The sequence below is a fragment of the Eurosta solidaginis genome, chromosome 4 (assembly GCF_040869045.1).
Source record: "Eurosta solidaginis isolate ZX-2024a chromosome 4, ASM4086904v1, whole genome shotgun sequence".
NCBI lineage: Eukaryota > Metazoa > Arthropoda > Insecta > Diptera > Tephritidae > Eurosta > Eurosta solidaginis.
This window is the reverse complement of record NC_090322.1, coordinates 187,167,663-187,188,531: the sequence shown is the minus strand read 5'-3', so window position 1 is coordinate 187,188,531 and position 20,869 is coordinate 187,167,663. Positions and strand designations below refer to the sequence as shown.

Genomic DNA, 20,869 nt, shown 5'->3' with positions numbered 1-20,869 from the left:
AAGCTCTTCTGATTCTTCAGACGGGGAATATTTTATATAAATAATTAGTTTGTAATATTTTTTTTATGTATATACACATATGCAATCATTTAAAGTAATTCCATGTGCTAGTCAAAGAAAATATGCCTGATATGTTTTGAAACAGGAAGTTATGCTTAAGTTATGTTTATAAGTTTATATTTACAAATGTGTAAACTAAAATATAAAAAAATTTAATGAATTAACCAAAAAATTTCTGGCCTTTTTTTTAGCTTCTTTTTTTTATAAACTTAGCCTTTTCTAACCTTTTTTTTTGCCAATCTAGCTTCTTTTTTTTGCATCACCTGGCAACACTGCTAGAGACAACGACTGTGTGAGCACAGAGTAAAAAAAATAAATATCTGGTGTAAAAAATATTAACCTTCGGCCGGCCGAACTTCAACTTCTTTCGATTTGCGTCATGATGTTTTTTTTTTTCAATTTTTCCTACAATTTAGCAGGATGGAACCGACTCCGGACGGCAAATTTTACTGAGAAGCTCTTCATGGCAGAAATACACTGCGAAAGGCGACCGGCTTCGAAAAACTATTTTCTAATTGCAAACACTTTTTTTCCTAAATTTTTGTAATTGCTTTGCCCGGATTTGAACCCAGAACCTTTATTGTGGCGGAGCACGCTACGCCAAGATTACCACTAAGGAGTGGTCATCAAAGTAATCATTAATCGGTACTTAAATATATAGGCCATTTTGAGCTTTGCGTGGCAAGATAGCCAGTCATACTTGTTATGCAATAACTGACGCTAATTGGGGAGCACCAAAAGAAATCACCACCTCCTCCATCTTTTTCTCCATTGAAATACTAGACTGGCATTATGTTCCTTGATGATTCCCGAATAAACGAACACAAGTAGCTTTTTCTGAATACTCGGTTGGTTTCGAAGGTATCGGAATGGTTATTCGAGTCCTTATAGCGCTGATTATCTCCATGATATTTGGCAAGGCGCATGAGCTTTATAGCGCATTTAAATTCATCTGCAATTGCTAATTCCGACAAACAAATTCAGAAGAATATCTCCAAAATTGACAGACTAGATTTGCATTCAGTCCACCGCCCTAATAACTGCAGTATATTTATTGATTGGCCTACTAGTATGTATACTCTCTGCGAATTAAGGGCTTACAATATTCCCAAGTCAAAGATTTGAGGGGTAAAAAATTCAATGCGGCAAAAGGATTGTCCATAATCTCTTAAGGCTTCGGAAAGTGTTTCTCTCGTTAACCCTTTCACTACATACATATTTTTATTGCGCCATTAAAAAATACAAAATTTTGTCTGAATATTTGTTTTAGCACCAATAACAATACAAATACATTTTTTTTTTTGGAAATTCTTTTTAAATGCTTTTTTTATGTTGTCATATGGCAACAAATGTTTTGTATGGTAAAGAAAAGCAGTACTTTTTTGGTTTTTGAATACAGGTTTTATAAAATTTGGTTTGCCATCAAAATTAATTTTTTTTTTAATCAAGAGTTTTAAACAAGTTTAAAACAATAGAAAAAGGTTTTAAATAAAAAAACCATTCAATACTACAGGATTTTCCAGATACATGTGTTTCTGCTTTTGGCCTTTATTATAACCCTCATGTTCCTTCCTGTACTCCAGCCTGGCCAGGTCAATAAAGTGGTCAAATATTTTAAGTGTCCATTTCCTTGACCGTATCGATATCCTATACAATGAAAGAAGAAAGTCCATTTTATCAACTCCTCCCCTGTTCTTCTTGTAGACAGCCACAATGTTTGGCTGAGCTATTTCAACATTTCGTCTTTTTTTTTCAACTAAAAATCTTTGCACATTTTTAAGCTGTTATGCGCCATATATTGATGAAATCAATTGGACAATACCTCCATCAAGCCAACTTTTGACATAAAGAATGTCCTCCCTTTCGACGAGACAATCAAAACTACGTATACCTTCCTTTTTCAGTTCCTTTTCAGACTTCAAAGGGACTTTACTACATCTATTTCCTCTAATTGTTCATGTAGCCCAAATACCTTTTTTCTGTAAGTACAGTATCAAATTAAGTGTAGAGACGTAGTGGTAAAAAATAACTTACAAGTCACTGTTTTCGGGAATGGTTCTTGTGAAATGAATTACAATATCGGAGCAAAATCCTAGCTATTGTCCGGAAATAACTGTTTTTTTCTTCATATATTTCAAAGTCATAGAACATTCCATTTGAACTACATAGACATAATAATTTAATTCCCAATTAATTGGCTTTTTAGGCATGTATTGTCATGGCAGTCTTTCCTTTGAAAGGTACCATCATTTCATCCCCACAAAGATTCTCTTTTGGGAAAGTATATAACTTTTTAGTAAACATATTTATTAATGGACGAATCCTGAAAGGTTTGTCATTGCCTGGATCACTTGTTGTGAACTTCAAGTTGTTCCGCAAGGAATGAAATCTACGCTTTGACATATTTTGACGAAATGGCGGAATATCTGTGGGTGCTGTCCAGTACATATCCAATCTGTTATAACCAATTGTATCAATCATAACCTCCAAACCAAGAAACTTAAAAAAATTCTTCCTTCGTTAAGTTAAATTATCGACCATCTTTTAAAAGAGAGGTTTGGTTTGTCGTCTGCACTACTTCTTCAAAAAAAATCTACAGTGAAGTACTCTAAAAAGTATTGTACTGGAAGTTTTACATCGTTACTTGAATAAGACTCAGAAAGTACAGATTGAGCAGGAGCCCACGAAGTCTTTCCATCGAAAGTCATTGACTTGTTTTGGTTGATACTCCGAAGCACGAGCTTGTGAGCTAGAGCCATTTGCATCCAAAACTAGTTTGTCGTTCTCGTAGTCTACGAGAAAGTTCCTCCATCATGACAGTTACATTATTGTCAAATGTCTCAAATAAATCCTCTAATATTTCTTCCGATTCCGAATAGTCAAAATCTGACAGATCTGAGTCCTCGAAATTCTCCAAAATCTTTTCTATAACTCAGTCGCTTATTTTTCTTGCCATATTTGAAAATATTATTCCGCAAACAAGAACACGTCTCTATGCTACCAGTTTCAATCGAAAATAAATTTCCTCTGCAATCTAATGCAAGTTAACACCTTACGAGAAATTTGTTGCCATATGGCAACGATATCGCGAAGAGGTTAAAATAATTTTTCATATTCATAAAAGGTATACAAATAAAATAAATACAAAATCTGTTGCAAATCGAAATTTTTATGAACACACACAGCTGGAGGAATGTGTCGTCGTAGTTGAAGTTATTTCAGAGGGCGAAGAGAAACCGCGCAAAGTGTGGCTCTTTTTGTGTGTGTGTGAATGCGCGTGTGTAGTATTGCAAATCTCACCATCGCACGACAAAGAAAATTCATAAGTTGTTGAACCACATTGTCGGTGGCGAAACTCCAGAACCGGCGAGTGCACACTACTATTGTATGATGCAATCGGAAATTATTCCATCCCTTACAATATGCCAACAAACTCATGCATTTTGGGAGAATTGTTTTAATTTTTTTTATATTGAATTTTGACATGCGTCGTTAAGTTTTGCCTCCCCGGAATTATATTACCACCTGACCGTAGAAAAAATGCATACCGACACTCATATACATACACACACACACCATCACTCATACATATACATATACAAATTACCCTTATGGCATCGAACTGCAACTGAGATTACAGAGCAAAAATGTAGGTTTCCTTGTGGCGTTATCAGCTCCAATTTCAATGAGGACGTGTGAAAGTAAAAAAGGAAATTTTAATTGTGTGTTCATTGGTGTTGTATCTCACAATTAACTCGCGGTTATTTATAAAGGATTCGCGAGAATATTATCTTTAAAAAATAATAAAAAAAAAATTTTGAGTTAAACGGTTTTATTGAAAACAATACTTACATGAAGTAATAAAAATACTAAATCATAATAATCATAAAATACTGATTATAAAATTAAATAAAAGCGTTGGGCGTGTGAAATTTCTATAAATGTGAGGCGTAGCTTTACCTGATTAAGGTTCAGTTGGTCTTACTTATGACTATCAATAGAAATTTGACGCGTCCAACGCTTTTATTTAATTGTTTGATCAACGCCCTAGATTGATGAGAAGTGTGATGACTAGTACCTATTACCTAACTAATTATTTTCTAGCTTTTAGTATTTCTATTACTTCATGTAAGTATTGTTTTCAAAAAAACCCTTTAACTTAATTTTTTTTTTTAATTATTTTATTTTCAAGTTTTTAGTCTTTATTTAATTGCCTATTATTTCTCATTCTATTTAGTTCACTTAGTGACCCATTATTACAAGGACTCTTTCCTGACAATTTGTTACAATCTAAGTCCTCAATACATAATCCTTCCAAAGACTTTACTCGACTTTGCGCCACGTATGCTTGCCCCTCCTCGAACTCCAAAATATTTTGATTTGACTTATACCGGAATGTATGTAATATTTGTTCCAAATAAGAGCCAAATCGGACATCATAGGTCGCTTTCTATTCATGTATGTATTATGTGTTCCAAATATGGACCAAATCGGACCACAAATATGATTTTTTTGAATATCTCAATCCTTGCGCTACCTAGCGGAGATTTTTTTCATAGGTCGCTTTCTATTCTTGTATGTATTAAGTGTTCCAAATATGGACCAAATCGGACCACAAATACGATTTTTTTGATTATCTGGATCATTGCGCCACCTAGCGGCATTTTTTTCATAGGTTGTTTTCTATTCTTGCATGTATTATGTGTTCCAAATATGAGCCAAATCGGACCACAAATACGATTTTTTTATATATCGTTCCTTGCGCCACCTAGCGGTGATTTTTCATAGGTCGCTTTCTATTCATGTATATATTATGTGTTCCAAATATGAACCAAATTCGATTTTTTTTAATTTTTCGATCCATGCGCCACCTATCGGAGTTTTTTTCTTATTATTGCATTGTCATCGGGTTCTAACCTATATTCCAAGTTTCAAGCTTGTAGCTTATCGGGAAGTTACTTAAATTTTTTTAATCAGAGTTGACCTAACATGAGGGGTTAAACTCATACATATTTGACAAATTTTCAAATTAACTCTGAGCTAAAAAAACAACTTCCTGTTCTGCAAGTGGGCTTAAGTTTCTGCCTTAAACTAGGCGTTCTTGTATATGGGAGATTCCATTGCTACGGTCGGTCCAGACACATTTGGGTAAAACTTTCATAATTTGAAATAAAACTGTCAAAATATTGATTTTATTATTATTTGCAAAAGGACTTCATAAAGTTAGAAGTATAGTGAGATAAATTACAATTAAAAAATTAGTTAGTAGTGCCTGAAAACTGTCCGGCCAAGGGAGGTGTCCGCCTAATAGCGACGTCCGTTAGCAGAGGTTGCTCTGTATATGACCGCTCTCTACGTTTTTTTCAGTCAACAATATAAATATGCATGTAATATTCAAAGGGACTTTACTACATCTATTTCCTCTAATTGTTCATGTAGCCCAAATACCTTTTTTCTGTAAGTACAGTATCAAATTAAGTGTAGAGACGTAGTGGTAAAAAATAACTTACAAGTCACTGTTTTCGGGAATGGTTCTTGTGAAATGAATTACAATATCGGAGCAAAATCCTAGCTATTGTCCGGAAATAACTGTTTTTTTCTTCATATATTTCAAAGTCATAGAACATTCCATTTGAACTACATAGACATAATAATTTAATTCCCAATTAATTGGCTTTTTAGGCATGTATTGTCATGGCAGTCTTTCCTTTGAAAGGTACCATCATTTCATCCCCACAAAGATTCTCTTTTGGGAAAGTATATAACTTTTTAGTAAACATATTTATTAATGGACGAATCCTGAAAGGTTTGTCATTGCCTGGATCACTTGTTGTGAACTTCAAGTTGTTCCGCAAGGAATGAAATCTACGCTTTGACATATTTTGACGAAATGGCGGAATATCTGTGGGTGCTGTCCAGTACATATCCAATCTGTTATAACCAATTGTATCAATCATAACCTCCAAACCAAGAAACTTAAAAAAATTCTTCCTTCGTTAAGTTAAATTATCGACCATCTTTTAAAAGAGAGGTTTGGTTTGTCGTCTGCACTACTTCTTCAAAAAAAATCTACAGTGAAGTACTCTAAAAAGTATTGTACTGGAAGTTTTACATCGTTACTTGAATAAGACTCAGAAAGTACAGATTGAGCAGGAGCCCACGAAGTCTTTCCATCGAAAGTCATTGACTTGTTTTGGTTGATACTCCGAAGCACGAGCTTGTGAGCTAGAGCCATTTGCATCCAAAACTAGTTTGTCGTTCTCGTAGTCTACGAGAAAGTTCCTCCATCATGACAGTTACATTATTGTCAAATGTCTCAAATAAATCCTCTAATATTTCTTCCGATTCCGAATAGTCAAAATCTGACAGATCTGAGTCCTCGAAATTCTCCAAAATCTTTTCTATAACTCAGTCGCTTATTTTTCTTGCCATATTTGAAAATATTATTCCGCAAACAAGAACACGTCTCTATGCTACCAGTTTCAATCGAAAATAAATTTCCTCTGCAATCTAATGCAAGTTAACACCTTACGAGAAATTTGTTGCCATATGGCAACAATATCGCGAAGAGGTTAAAATAATTTTTCATATTCATAAAAGGTATACAAATAAAATAAATACAAAATCTGTTGCAAATCGAAATTTTTATGAACACACACAGCTGGAGGAATGTGTCGTCGTAGTTGAAGTTATTTCAGAGGGCGAAGAGAAACCGCGCAAAGTGTGGCTCTTTTTGTGTGTGTGTGAATGCGCGTGTGTAGTATTGCAAATCTCACCATCGCACGACAAAGAAAATTCATAAGTTGTTGAACCACATTGTCGGTGGCGAAACTCCAGAACCGGCGAGTGCACACTACTATTGTATGATGCAATCGGAAATTATTCCATCCCTTACAATATGCCAACAAACTCATGCATTTTGGGAGAATTGTTTTAATTTTTTTTATATTGAATTTTGACATGCGTCGTTAAGTTTTGCCTCCCCGGAATTATATTACCACCTGACCGTAGAAAAAATGCATACCGACACTCATATACATACACACACACACCATCACTCATACATATACATATACAAATTACCCTTATGGCATCGAACTGCAACTGAGATTACAGAGCAAAAATGTAGGTTTCCTTGTGGCGTTATCAGCTCCAATTTCAATGAGGACGTGTGAAAGTAAAAAAGGAAATTTTAATTGTGTGTTCATTGGTGTTGTATCTCACAATTAACTCGCGGTTATTTATAAAGGATTCGCGAGAATATTATCTTTAAAAAATAATAAAAAAAAAATTTTGAGTTAAACGGTTTTATTGAAAACAATACTTACATGAAGTAATAAAAATACTAAATCATAATAATCATAAAATACTGATTATAAAATTAAATAAAAGCGTTGGGCGTGTGAAATTTCTATAAATGTGAGGCGTAGCTTTACCTGATTAAGGTTCAGTTGGTCTTACTTATGACTATCAATAGAAATTTGACGCGTCCAACGCTTTTATTTAATTGTTTGATCAACGCCCTAGATTGATGAGAAGTGTGATGACTAGTACCTATTACCTAACTAATTATTTTCTAGCTTTTAGTATTTCTATTACTTCATGTAAGTATTGTTTTCAAAAAAACCCTTTAACTTAATTTTTTTTTTTAATTATTTTATTTTCAAGTTTTTAGTCTTTATTTAATTGCCTATTATTTCTCATTCTATTTAGTTCACTTAGTGACCCATTATTACAAGGACTCTTTCCTGACAATTTGTTACAATCTAAGTCCTCAATACATAATCCTTCCAAAGACTTTACTCGACTTTGCGCCACGTATGCTTGCCCCTCCTCGAACTCCAAAATATTTTGATTTGACTTCTACCGGAATGTATGTAATATTTGTTCCAAATAAGAGCCAAATCGGACATCATAGGTCGCTTTCTATTCATGTATGTATTATGTGTTCCAAATATGGACCAAATCGGACCACAAATATGATTTTTTTGAATATCTCAATCCTTGCGCTACCTAGCGGAGATTTTTTTCATAGGTCGCTTTCTATTCTTGTATGTATTAAGTGTTCCAAATATGGACCAAATCGGACCACAAATACGATTTTTTTGATTATCTGGATCATTGCGCCACCTAGCGGCATTTTTTTCATAGGTTGTTTTCTATTCTTGCATGTATTATGTGTTCCAAATATGAGCCAAATCGGACCACAAATACGATTTTTTTATATATCGTTCCTTGCGCCACCTAGCGGTGATTTTTCATAGGTCGCTTTCTATTCATGTATATATTATGTGTTCCAAATATGAACCAAATTCGATTTTTTTTAATTTTTCGATCCATGCGCCACCTATCGGAGTTTTTTTCTTATTATTGCATTGTCATCGGGTTCTAACCTATATTCCAAGTTTCAAGCTTGTAGCTTATCGGGAAGTTACTTAAATTTTTTTAATCAGAGTTGACCTGACATGAGGGGTTAAACTCATACATATTTGACAAATTTTCAAATTAACTCTGAGCTAAAAAAACAACTTCCTGTTCTGCAAGTGGGCTTAAGTTTCTGCCTTAAACTAGGCGTTCTTGTATATGGGAGATTCCATTGCTACGGTCGGTCCAGACACATTTGGGTAAAACTTTCATAATTTGAAATAAAACTGTCAAAATATTGATTTTATTATTATTTGCAAAAGGACTTCATAAAGTTAGAAGTATAGTGAGATAAATTACAATTAAAAAATTAGTTAGTAGTGCCTGAAAACTGTCCGGCCAAGGGAGGTGTCCGCCTAATAGCGACGTCCGTTAGCAGAGGTTGCTCTGTATATGACCGCTCTCTACGTTTTTTTCAGTCAACAATATAAATATGCATGTAATATTCGGTGAAATTTTAAGCTTCTAGCTTTTAAAAGGAAACAGAAATTACGACAGTTCGAAAGCGCGAATGGTGATCTTTTTCTTCGGAAGGATTGCTATCATCTTATATATTATTTCTAATTGTTGTTTTTATGTACAGGTCCCTTTTTCGCTCTTATTTGGAATCCAAATCTATAAATAAAGTTTTGGTTATAAAGATAGGGATTCATGCTATTAGCGAGCTTGCTGTAGTGCTTTTGTTTAGCTATATTTTATTAAAATAATTTGTTAAAAATAAACGATTGTGAGCGCACAAAGAAATCTATTTGTACTATGGCGCTATTGTGAATATTTGCACTGCATTACCGGTAGTTGCTATTGTACGCTAGATGACAGAGCAAGCTGTATTGTACGCTAGATGGCAGGGCAAGCTGGTAGTTTTAACTGTTTGACGGCAGTTGCTATTATACGCTACATGGCAGCGCAAGCTGTAAGTTGATAGAACAGCTGATTTCTGTTGATATTTGATAATAGACTTTTATATTGGTTGCGAAAGATGCGCACGGGTCCGACTCGTAAAAGTATATTTGGCTCTTCAGAAAGAATACTTGTAACGATTCTCGTATTTTCCGAGATGTACCAAATGCTTCGAAAGGAATGACGCAAAACATAAAAACTTGATTTTTTGGGTCAATACTAAATCTTGTGACAGGTTATTTTTTGTTGAGACTATGAGTTCGAAGTTGTAAGTGGCGGTCGCGCTAAAAATACTATTATTACCAGCATCGAGTTTGTATGCTGACATTCCATGCATTCCAAAGCTATATACACATATATTTCATCGCATTAGCGTGTTGATTTTTATTCAATACGGGTTTTCGGGTAAGTTAAGCTTAATTTAGATGCATGTATAGATTTTTGTAAGTCGCTACAACCACTTTTCATTCAATAAAATATACACACGATTGTTCGCTCGTTTAAACATATACACACATATTTATATACGCTATGAGCTTATATCATACGGAAAACGGAAAGCTGAAACGAGTATCATTGAGTAGAGCTTCTGCAAGTATTGTTTCTTCGACTCAAGTGAGCTTAGCGCTCATTCGACGTTCCTATTCAAGTTATGACTAAAATTCGTCTGAGTAAATCCAACCGAGCTGTATGGAGGATGATGAGGTGGAATCATCACATCACTTTATGCTTGATTGCCCAGCTTTTGCCAAAACAAGGCGAATGTACTTCGGTCGCGACTCACTTGGATCTCCCGAGGATTTATCCAAGGATGAGATCGGTATCATTCGGATTCTGTAAGTAGCTTTATCTACATATGTCACCGTTATTTTATTGTATGTGGTATCACAACGGACCCTCATGTTGTCCAAGTGAGTTTCCTCTATCAGGGTAGCTACCACCAGACCTAACCTAAACCCAAACGAGAGTGATGTTTTGATGTTACGCTATTTAGGGCTACACGACTTAATGAATTAGTGTGGTGAGGTTTAAGATCGCTCTAACAATGTGTTTTAAATGTAAAGGATACAACCATAAAGCTAGTGAATGCAAAAATGAAGATGTTTCTAGCAAATGCTTGGGTAAACATAAACCCATGGAGTGCAAGGAACAACCAAAAAACATGTGCATAAATTGTATTAGAGCCAATGAGAAATTAAATCTAGGGCTTGATACCAATCACCCGTGCAATAGCAGACATTGCCCTGTCTACTTAAAACACTTAAATGTAAAAAAACAAAGGCTAGGATATTAGCAATTAACAATCAGGCCACTGGCTCACCTGGACCATGCTAATGTTATGCAACGTAGAGTATCAAAGTACCAAAAAAGATCCACAAGGAACATCAACAATGACTTTATATGCATCTATTTAAACATAAATAGCCTAGTAGCTAACAAATCAGAGTTGGAAGTGTTGGCGGAAGTTCATAGACCAGGCATCATACTGTGCTCTGAAACATGTACAACCAAAGATATTCTAGACAATGAATTAAAAATAGCCACCTATAAAATGATAAGATGTGATTCCCTTAGCAGGCACACAGGAGGTGTGTTAGTTTATGTACATAGTACAATTGATGTTAAAAGTAATCTAATCTAATAATGATGACATACATGAAAACGTATGGTGCATTGTAATAAAACTGAAGAAGGTTGATAAAAAGTGGCAGATTGGAGTTCTGTACCGCTCGCCGAACACTAGTGATGCAGCTTTTGTTGAATACCTAAATGAAATTCTAATTGATAAATATGAAAAAAGTAACCTTAATATAGTAGTCGGTGATTTTAATATTAACATGAACTGCATTTCAACATATAGTACTAAATTAAATGAGATACTTGCTGTGATGGGGATGAGCCAAAAAATAGAATTTAATACGCGAATCACAGATACAAGTGAATCGAAAATTGATCTATTATTTTCAAACTCGGATGAAATTCTCTGTAATAATTTGCAGGAATACAAAATATCTGATCATGAAACTATAAAATTTAATATTAAAACGTCCAAAGTATACAAGATGAGACTGACCAAGAAAATCATAGCATGGGACAAATATAATAGTGATATTTTAATAAGCATCCTTAGATCATTTAACTTCAACTTTACTATAAACTTATCAATTGATGTAAAAGTCGAATTAATTAATAATATAATGATTCAGGCTATGGAAAGTTTAACCTACGAGAAAGAAGTGCATATCAAGTTCATGAATAAATGGTATGACAGAGAATTGGCACAAATGAAAAATATAAATACAATATGTACACGCGTGCGTTACAAACTGGAGAGTGGGATGAATATAAAAATATAAATAGGTCTTACAAAAAATTAGTCAAATTAAAAAAAATAAAGTATATGGGGAATAAAATCATTTTGAATGAATATTATGCTAAAGGAATGTGGAAATATCTCAAACAAACGGTTAACCAAACTAAAGATAACGAAGGGATAAAAAAGGTGATACTGGATGGCATACTGGTTGAAAACGAAACCGATCTGGCGAATGGTCTAAATAGATTTTTTGTAAACAGTGTGATTGAAATTAATAATAACATCGAAACCTGTCAAGTAGCACTAGAGGATACACAAGTCCATTCAAAATTAAAGTTTGCTGAAATTACCACCGATGATGTTATTAATAAACAGACTTTAAATATAAAATAGGTGGAAGAAAACTGCTATCCGAAGGTGTACTAAAAGATTGTATATCGTATACCGGATATTTCTATGCTCAAATAATCAATAACAGCTTAGAAGATGGTGTAGTACCTGAAATGTGGAAAACGTCAACAATAATACCTGTGGAAAAACTTAAAAGACAATGCAACCTGAAGAACTTAGACCCATAAATACCCTGCCAAGTGATGCTAAAATTCTGGAAGTCGTTGTTAAGAATCAGTTGGTGAATCATCTTGAAGTAAATAATATACTAGTCTACCAACAGTCAGGATTTAGGAAAAAACACTCCTGTGAGACAGCGCTGAACTTGGTGATATCTGATTGGAAAGAAGAGCTAAACAACAAAAAAGTAGTGGTTTCAGTTTTCCTTGACCTCAAAAGAGCTTTTGAAACGGTGGATAGAGAGATATTAATAAAAAAAATGCAGCGGATTGGCATAACTGATATTGAACTTAAATGGTTCCGCAACTATTTGAAGCAGAGAAAACAGTTATAAATGCTGTGACGTCGGATGAATTAGAGGTACCCATAGGGTTACCTCAAGGCTCAGTATTGGCACCTATATTATTTCTTATATACATAAATGACATAGTCAATGCTATCGAAGGTTGTGAAATTAGACTTTTTGCGGATGATGCATTAATTATGATAAGTGAAAATAATATTAATACTGCACTCGCCAAAATGCAACATGAACTAAATAACTTGTATAAATGGTTGTGTGGTAATAGACTGAAACTAAACATAAATAAAACTAAATATATGATAATAACAAGGAGGAATATCAATGAGGAGGATATAGCCGAGCTAAAAATAAATGATGAAATCATACAAAGAGTTAACAGTATAAAATACTTAGGTATAATAATTGATAATAAACTCAAATTTGAAGATCATATAAATTATAAAATTAAAAAAGTTGCTAATAAAATAGGAGTGATGCAGAGAACAACTAAATTCATTCAAAAAAAGTACAAAATAATCTTATATAAATCAGTTATAGAACCGTTTTTTAGAACTGAAATTCATCAACAGAACATTTTCTGCAAGGGTCTGAAAAGTTACAATGATCTGCCTATGGATATAAAAAGTTGCAACCAAATAACAGTATTTAAAATAAAATTATATGAATATTGTAAAACCTTAGCTATACGATAAAAAAACTGTAATATTTTCAAATTTACGAATTAGGCTTCTGGCCGTAATAAATAAATAATCTAATCTACTTAGAATTTGTTTTCAAATAAGGCCCTATCTGAGAAACATTATGTTCAGTTACTAGAGATGGCTTTACATACACATAGTCGCCAAATAACTTAAGTTGTTTTACGCTGCTCTCAGAGTTTCATGTTCTTGAGTTAGATGAATCAAACAACCTATACCTCACTACGGCTGGGGGTGGCTTTATTCGACCTCTGTTCAATGAGGACAAGACGAAGTACTGGCTGTCATCCAAGAAAGAATCGGCGCATTCGCGCCTTGGCAGGATCTCACTGTTGGGTATAGCGAATAGCATTAACAGCAAAAGCAATATCAGCTTAGAAATCAAACGAAGAATTACTCTTGCCAACAGGTGCTACTTTGAACTGAGTGGGCATTTGAAAAGTAAAGTCGGCTCTCGACAAAATGAATTGGCCCCCTGATGTATGGCTCGAAATCATCGACGGTGCCGAGAGAAGGTGAGATGGCTCTTGTGAGTGTTCTCAAGAAAAGTTCACCGGAAGATTTATGGCCTGTCTTTGATGCCGGCGGCGAGTATCGAAGGAATAATGATGAGCTGCATGAGCTTTACGCAGATATGAAGATATTGCAACTTATAAAAACACAAAGGCTTCGCTGGCTAGTTCATGCTAGGTATGCGAATGGATGAAGACGCTCCGTCCAAGATAGTATTTCAGTCGACACCGCAGTTTGAAAGAGGAAAGGGGAGACCTCCCTTGGTTGTTGTTGTTGTAGCGATAAGGTTGCTCCCCGAAGGCTTTGGGGAGTGTTACCGATTCTTTGCCGGATACAGATCCGGTAACACAGCACCATTAAGGTGCTAGCGCGACCATCACGGGAAAGATTTATGTGGCCACATTAAACCTTCAGGCCATAACTCCCTCCCCACCCCCAAGTTCCATGAGGAGCTTGGGGTCGCCAGAGCCTAATCTGTTAGTGAAACAGGATTCGCCGCGGATAGGTGAGGTTGACAATTGGGTTTGGAGAAGCTATATATTGCGTGGCAACCTAAAGGGTGCGCTACACACCCCTTGAATCTGGTATTTTAGTTGCCTCTTACGACAGGCATACCTACCGCGGGTATATTCTGACCCCCTAACCCGCTGGGTCGACCACCCTTGGTGTTCCCAACTGGCATCAGTTATCGCGAAACAGGGATAGGTGGCGTGACTTCTTACAAAACGGCCAAAACTGCTTAGGCGGTAAAGTGCCAATTAATGATGATGATGTTCCTCACCACCCTGTTAAATTCGGGTTCTTTGAAAGGTATAGTTATTGAGGTACGCTTTACAAATTTATGAAAAAAGTGCATGCGCTTATTTGAGTTTGCAATGGCAATGATAGACCAGGGAGCAATTTTTTTGATCCCTCGAATCTTTGGATGTTTGAGTTTTAGTTTAACTCACTGGGGGTTGAAAAATCTACGGCTTTTCCAAACCAAATGCCAACTTCACCTACCCGTGGCGTGTCTGGTTTATTTAGCATGCGACGCTCTGTCGACCTTAAGTTCCTCAGGGGTAAATTCAAATCGTTCTTACGATGGACGGGTTAGTAACATAAATAAAGGTTGAACTCCTCCAAAGCTTTTGCGAGTCTCCTTAGAAGAAGAAGAAGGTTAGTCTGAATGCTGTGAGAAAACTAGCAGTGATTTTTTATGGTCACGTCATCTTCATTTCTCAAATAAATATGTACATACGTTTATACATAAACTGTCAAAATGAAAGATATGAAATTGAAAAGAGAAACGGATCTGGTTTAAGCTGTACGTCGGTTTTTCATTGTGCAGTTATTTGCTATATATAGAAACTGATGACTGATTTTTCTTACCACACATAAAATCATTCACCGACCTTGACCAAATTCCAGTACCCTATACTTGAACTGTGTGACTGTTGCAACTATTTAGTTTTTAGTATGGCTTATAAGCACGAAACTCTTCAAATTAGCTAAAAAAAAAACACCGAAACATCTCTTTTCCCAATAACCTCTCATATCACCTAATACAACGTAAGAAACATTTAGCCCGATGATGTTAGCTGGAGAAGACGCCGTTCTTATAGTGCTTGTTATTGTTGTTGTTGTAGCGATAAGGTTGCTCCCCGAAGGCTTTGGGGAGTGTTATCGATGTGATGGTCCTTTTCCGGATAAAGATCCGGTACGCTCCGGTACCACAGCACCATTAAGGTGCTAGCCCGACCATCTCGGGAACGATTTATGTGGCCACATTAAACCTTCAGGACATTTCCCCCCTCCCCACCCCCAAGTTCCATGAGGAGCTTGTGGTCGCCAGCGCCACGTCTGTTAGAAAAACAGGATTCGCCCCGGATAGGTGAGGTTGACAATTGGGTTCGGAGAAGCTATATATTGCGCTGGCAACCTGAAGAGTTGCGTTACACAACCCCTTGAATCTAGTATTTTAGTCGCAGTCGCCTCTTACGACAGGCATACCTACCGCGGGTATATTCTGATGCCCTAACCCGCTGGGGCTTCGCCCCATTCAATAGGTGCGACCACTCACAAATTGTCATCAAGTCCTCTAACGGGAGTCCACAGAAACTAGAAGTTTCAACAGTGTTGGACCATAGGTTTGCTGCTGTTAGAGGCGTAAGTTCCACATTACAATTGCAAAACGCTTTCCTCTTCTGCAAAGCTTCGATAATGTACATTGACATCAAAGATTTTTACCGACCCTGTGTCAACTAAGCCTAGGGCCCCCTTAAGCTTATCTGGACCAAACAGCTGTGTTGCTAGGTGCCGGACCTCATCATAGTTCTTACTGAGATGTTTCCTTAGCCCTATGGGAAGCAGGGCTAGATCAACCAGTTGGTTGCAGGGATGTCGCATTTTGTGACAATTCAGCAAAATCTGCACGTTCAGTATTTCACTATGCTCCTTTAAATTGAACTCATTTGCGTCGCCATGTAGGTGGTCTTCACTCGTCATAAGACATCCAGTGACAGTTATGAGTGGTGTTTTGGCAGGCCTGCAGCATTTTCTGCCTGTGTGTTTTTTGGCGATCAAGCTCACCTGGATTCGAGGTGAGATTGACAACCCTCTTAAACCCTCTTTTCTACACAGTACCAGGTCCAGGCCGATCACCCTCCAATTGATACCCATTCATCCTGTATTTTGTTTTGAAATCTCTTGACCTTGTCTTTATTCACATAATCATATTTGACGTAAGCATTGCGATGGTTCTTTCATTGTTGTTGTTGTAGCAGTGCTTCGCCCCATCCAATAGGTGCGACCAATTGTCATCAATGTCCTCTAACGGGAGTCACAGGAAACTTGCAGTTTCAACAGGGGTGTACCATAATGAGAGGGGTGTTAGAGGAGTTGGTTCCACATTACAATTAAAGAGATGGTTGGTGGCATGTGGGGATACATTGCAAGCGGATCATACATTTTGTATGTCGGGGTTGATTCTGGATAGGTAAGAGTTTAAACCTGTTACAGTATCCAAATCGAAATATCGCTAGAGTGACTAGCGTTTCACTGGGGAGTATGCGTTCCTCTTCCGCAAGTTTTGAGTACTGGATTCACCCGGTAATTCCCGGCATAAAGGTTCGACGCTGAGGACCTGCTTTTGTTTTTTGGCTTCATACGGCTGAGTTCCCAGGTGCCGTATTTCCTCATAATGTTTTCGGAGATGACTGCTTAAGCCCCCGGGCGGTGTTGTCTCATCAATCAGATGTCTTTTGGGATGCCCAGGTTTCTGGGTATTCAACAGGAGCTGTTTGGTTAGCATCTCATTTCTCTCCCTGATGGGGAGTATTCTCGCCTCATTGTGTAGATGCTGTTCTGGGGGCATAAGAAGACAACGCGTGGCTGCTCTGAGGGCAGTATTTTGGCAGGCCTGTAGCTTCTTCCAGTAAGTGGTTTTTAGGCTTGGCGACCATATCGGGGTCGCGTAGCATGCAAAAGGTTGGCCAATTGCTTTGTAAGTGGTAATGAGCGTTTCTTTATCTTTTTCCCCAGTTATGCCAGCAAGAGATTTGAGGATTTTATTACGGCTCTGGATTTTCGGCACAATTGCGGCTGCATGCTCACCAAAATGTAGATCCTGATCAAATGTCACACCCAAGATTTTGGGGAGTAGAACAGTCGGTAGCGTAGTGCCATCGACGTGGATCTTCAAAATGGTCGACATTTGGGACGTTCATGTTGTAAATAAGTTCGCGGAGGATATAGTCAGAGATAATGCCAGGTTTCGCGAGGCGAAAAGAAGTGGAGAGATCAGGGAGGTAGCCGTTTATTCTGTTGCAAAGCCCATCGATCTGTGGGCCTGGGCCTGGCAAGGCTCTGGCGACCACAAGTTTCTCAAGGAAATGGAGGGGTAGACATCTCTGTGCCAGACTTTTACTTAAGTCATATGTATATAATTAAATACAACCTCGTGATTCCGCAAAAAAAATCAATAATCATATATACATATATACGCAAACATGCCTTCACAGATAATCGATACGCCCAAAATTTTCCCTGATACACACATGCATGCATGCACTATTGCACTTGTTTCGGGCAGAAAGACGACAAATGAATGCAGTTATGACTTAACAATCTCTTTGGTCTAGTTGAAGTTAAAAGTCAACAAACTAATAAACAACAAAAAAAAAAATTTAACCAAATAGATACCACCATTAAATTGTGTTCCAGTGTCAAGGACATTCATAGTCCCTACACCTTTGTCTTATCTTTGTGGTTTTGCGAAGGCATTGTGTCAACAAAAGTGGACAAAAAACATTTTTTCCAAACCAAAATTAAATGCACTCAACTAATTTTATTCCACAAATGCATTTATGAAAAAAAGTACAGTTGGAACTTGGAATAATGAGTCCAATAGACATGCCCCTCATCATTCGAATTGGAAAATTCATGAGAAACACACATGGATCGAAACACTACAACACATTATCAAGGCGAATTGCAATAAATGCGGCCTATCGCACCCCAATCCCACGTAGTTTCACTTCTATCGTCTTCTTCCTTTTACATTTTTGCTATCAGCCGAGCGAGCGAATGAGCAAACCAACCAAAATCTTTCCCCTTCAAATTCGACGAAAAAGTTGGCGCGCGCAAGAGAATTCAAGAATATTGCATAAATGTGAAATACGTGGGAGGGGTGGTGGTCGGTATCTAGAATGAAAGTGTAAAGCGAATTTTTTTGCTGGCTAAAATATGGCCGACACATTCACACAACTGGAGCAATGAGAATGATTTACAAACATTTGCTATTAAAATACTCAAATTTAGTTTTTACATTGCACTGCAATATTATTTTCAATACAACTCATTCACGCACGCTCGCATACACACCTCTCGTTGGCGACGTCGAGATTTTCTGCTGCTACATACTTTTTTCTTCGTCATTTCAGGTGAAAATTCTTTGGCCCCAACATTTTCACTTTCTATTTTCTTACACTTGGCATTAACGCCAATTGTTCAATTTTAACATTCACACAGCACATTAGTTTTTGAATATTTTTATGTACATTCTAATTGGTTTAATTACCTTTTAAATAAAAAATTAAAAGATTTTCACGCGACTAAATTGAGTAAATCCCGATTCCCGAACATGGCAGGCAAGCGAATTGAAACGAATGAGAAAAGAATTTTTGTGCTAGGAGTGCTGCCATATTCCAGAAAAAACTAATAGCATTGCCAACAAGCTGAACGAATTATTGTAAATAAGTGTGAAATTCGTTTGCATAGCTCACATATAGGTGGCACGACGCATAAATTTACAAATGTGGATATGGAGAATGGCGAGATGGATTTGGTACCCCAGCGGGTAAAGGGGTCAGAATATACCCGCGGTAGGTATGCCTGTCGTAAGAGGCGACTAAAATACCAGATTCAAGGGGTGTGTAGCGCAACCCTTCAGGTTGCCAGCGCAATATATAGCTTCTCCAAATCCAATTGTCAACCTCACCTATCCGCGGCGAATCCTGTTTCACTAACAGACGAGGCTCTGGCGATCCCAAGCTCCTCATGTATCTTGGGGGTGGGGAGGGAGGGGATGGCCTGAAGGTTTAATGTGGCCACATAAATCGTTCCCGAGATGGTCGGGCTAGCACCTTATTGGTGCTGTGGTACCGGAGCGTACCGGATCTGCATCCGGCAAAGGACCATCACATCGATAACACTCCCCAAAGCCTTCGGGGAGCAACCTTATCGCTACAACAACAACAACAACAGATGGATTTGGTGAAAATTATTTTGTTACTGGTGCGCCGAACCGAATATTATTCGGGTTTTACACAATTTAGGCACGGCTTTTTAAGTACAAGTTCAACTTATGGCCGGTTTTTCAGTACAAGTTCAACTCAGTTTTTAGTTAAACTACGCTTAAACTTATGCTGCAGTATTTCTGTCCACTTTAACTGAAGTTTAAGATGAGCTTAAGCGGTCGGTCTTGCAGAGTTAAAGCGGAGTCATTGGTGACGTTTGTCGTATCGCTGTAGTCGTATCCCTAACGTAAAGCGGGAGTCATTGGTGCCGGATGTCGTATCGCTGTAGTCGTATCCCTAACGTAATCAGCTGTTTATCGTTACGATGGTAAACCAAAAACGAATTGGTTGGCTACGATACGGTTACGACCTTAGCGGCACCAATAATCGATTGCATTGATTCTCATAAGATTGGTCGAATCAGCTGTTATAAGGTTACCGATAAAGCACCAATGTCTCCAGCTTAACCCTATACGATACATTGTTATCGATTAATGGTGCCGTAACCTAAAAATCGTGAAAATTTCATAAAAATGAAGAAAACGCAAAAAAATTACAAACATATTCCACACAAAATAAGTCTCCTAGTCATAACGTATCCAAAACAATGAATAAAATCTACAAAAAGTTATTAAATTCGCCAACTCAAATATTTTTAGGTTATGGATATGGCGAAAAACCAAAAACCAATTGGTTGGCTACGACCTTAGCGTTTCGATATGGTACCAATAATCGATTACATTGATTCCCATAATGTTGGTCGAATCAGCTGTTATAAGGTTACCGATAACGCACCAATGTCTGCAGCTTTAGACTCCAGGGGCCCTATTCGCTAACTGTGAGTTTTAAAGTGTACACAAGAAATTGTGTAAACTTTGAAATTCTGATTCTGTAAAGAAAAACTGTGAACAAAAAAACTCACTGATAAAAAATTCGTGAGTTTTCTTGGCAGCCAGTGTACACTATTCTGACATTCAAAACTCATACGCACTGTTGCAGAATACCTTTTTTGTTTTCATGGCGTTTGATGAATATTGTAACGAATTTACTGCAATTCCCCTTATTTGCAATTTTCTGCCAACATTCGTATCGCTAAACTGTTGAATAAATAACTCCAATATTGAATAATGGAAAAATGGCCGTTATTAGAGTACTTCACAATAACACTTATACTTTGCAACTAGCTGGCTTAACAACCAAACTGATTGATAGCTCAAATGAAACTTTACTTTCAAAATAATACTGCTATGGCTCGCTAGATAGCGTCTTAATCGAAACTGCTTGATAGCTCAACTCAAACTGAATT

General features: G+C 36.9%; 1 protein-coding gene across 4 annotated transcripts in view; it reads right to left on the bottom strand.

Moving 5' to 3' along the window:
• Positions 1-18,945, bottom strand: part of LOC137250776 (uncharacterized) — a 176,226-nt gene extending 157,281 nt beyond the window's left edge. For 2 of the 4 annotated variants that reach the window (XM_067784209.1, XM_067784217.1), the window contains exon 1: positions 18,846-18,945. The gene's annotated coding sequence lies outside the window, so the exon portion shown is untranslated. Of the gene's footprint in view, positions 1-18,649; positions 18,820-18,845 lie in introns of those variants that run through there. The other 2 variants (XM_067784215.1, XM_067784211.1) reach the window with 2 other exon arrangements.
• Positions 18,946-20,869: the final 1,924 nt, after the last annotated feature.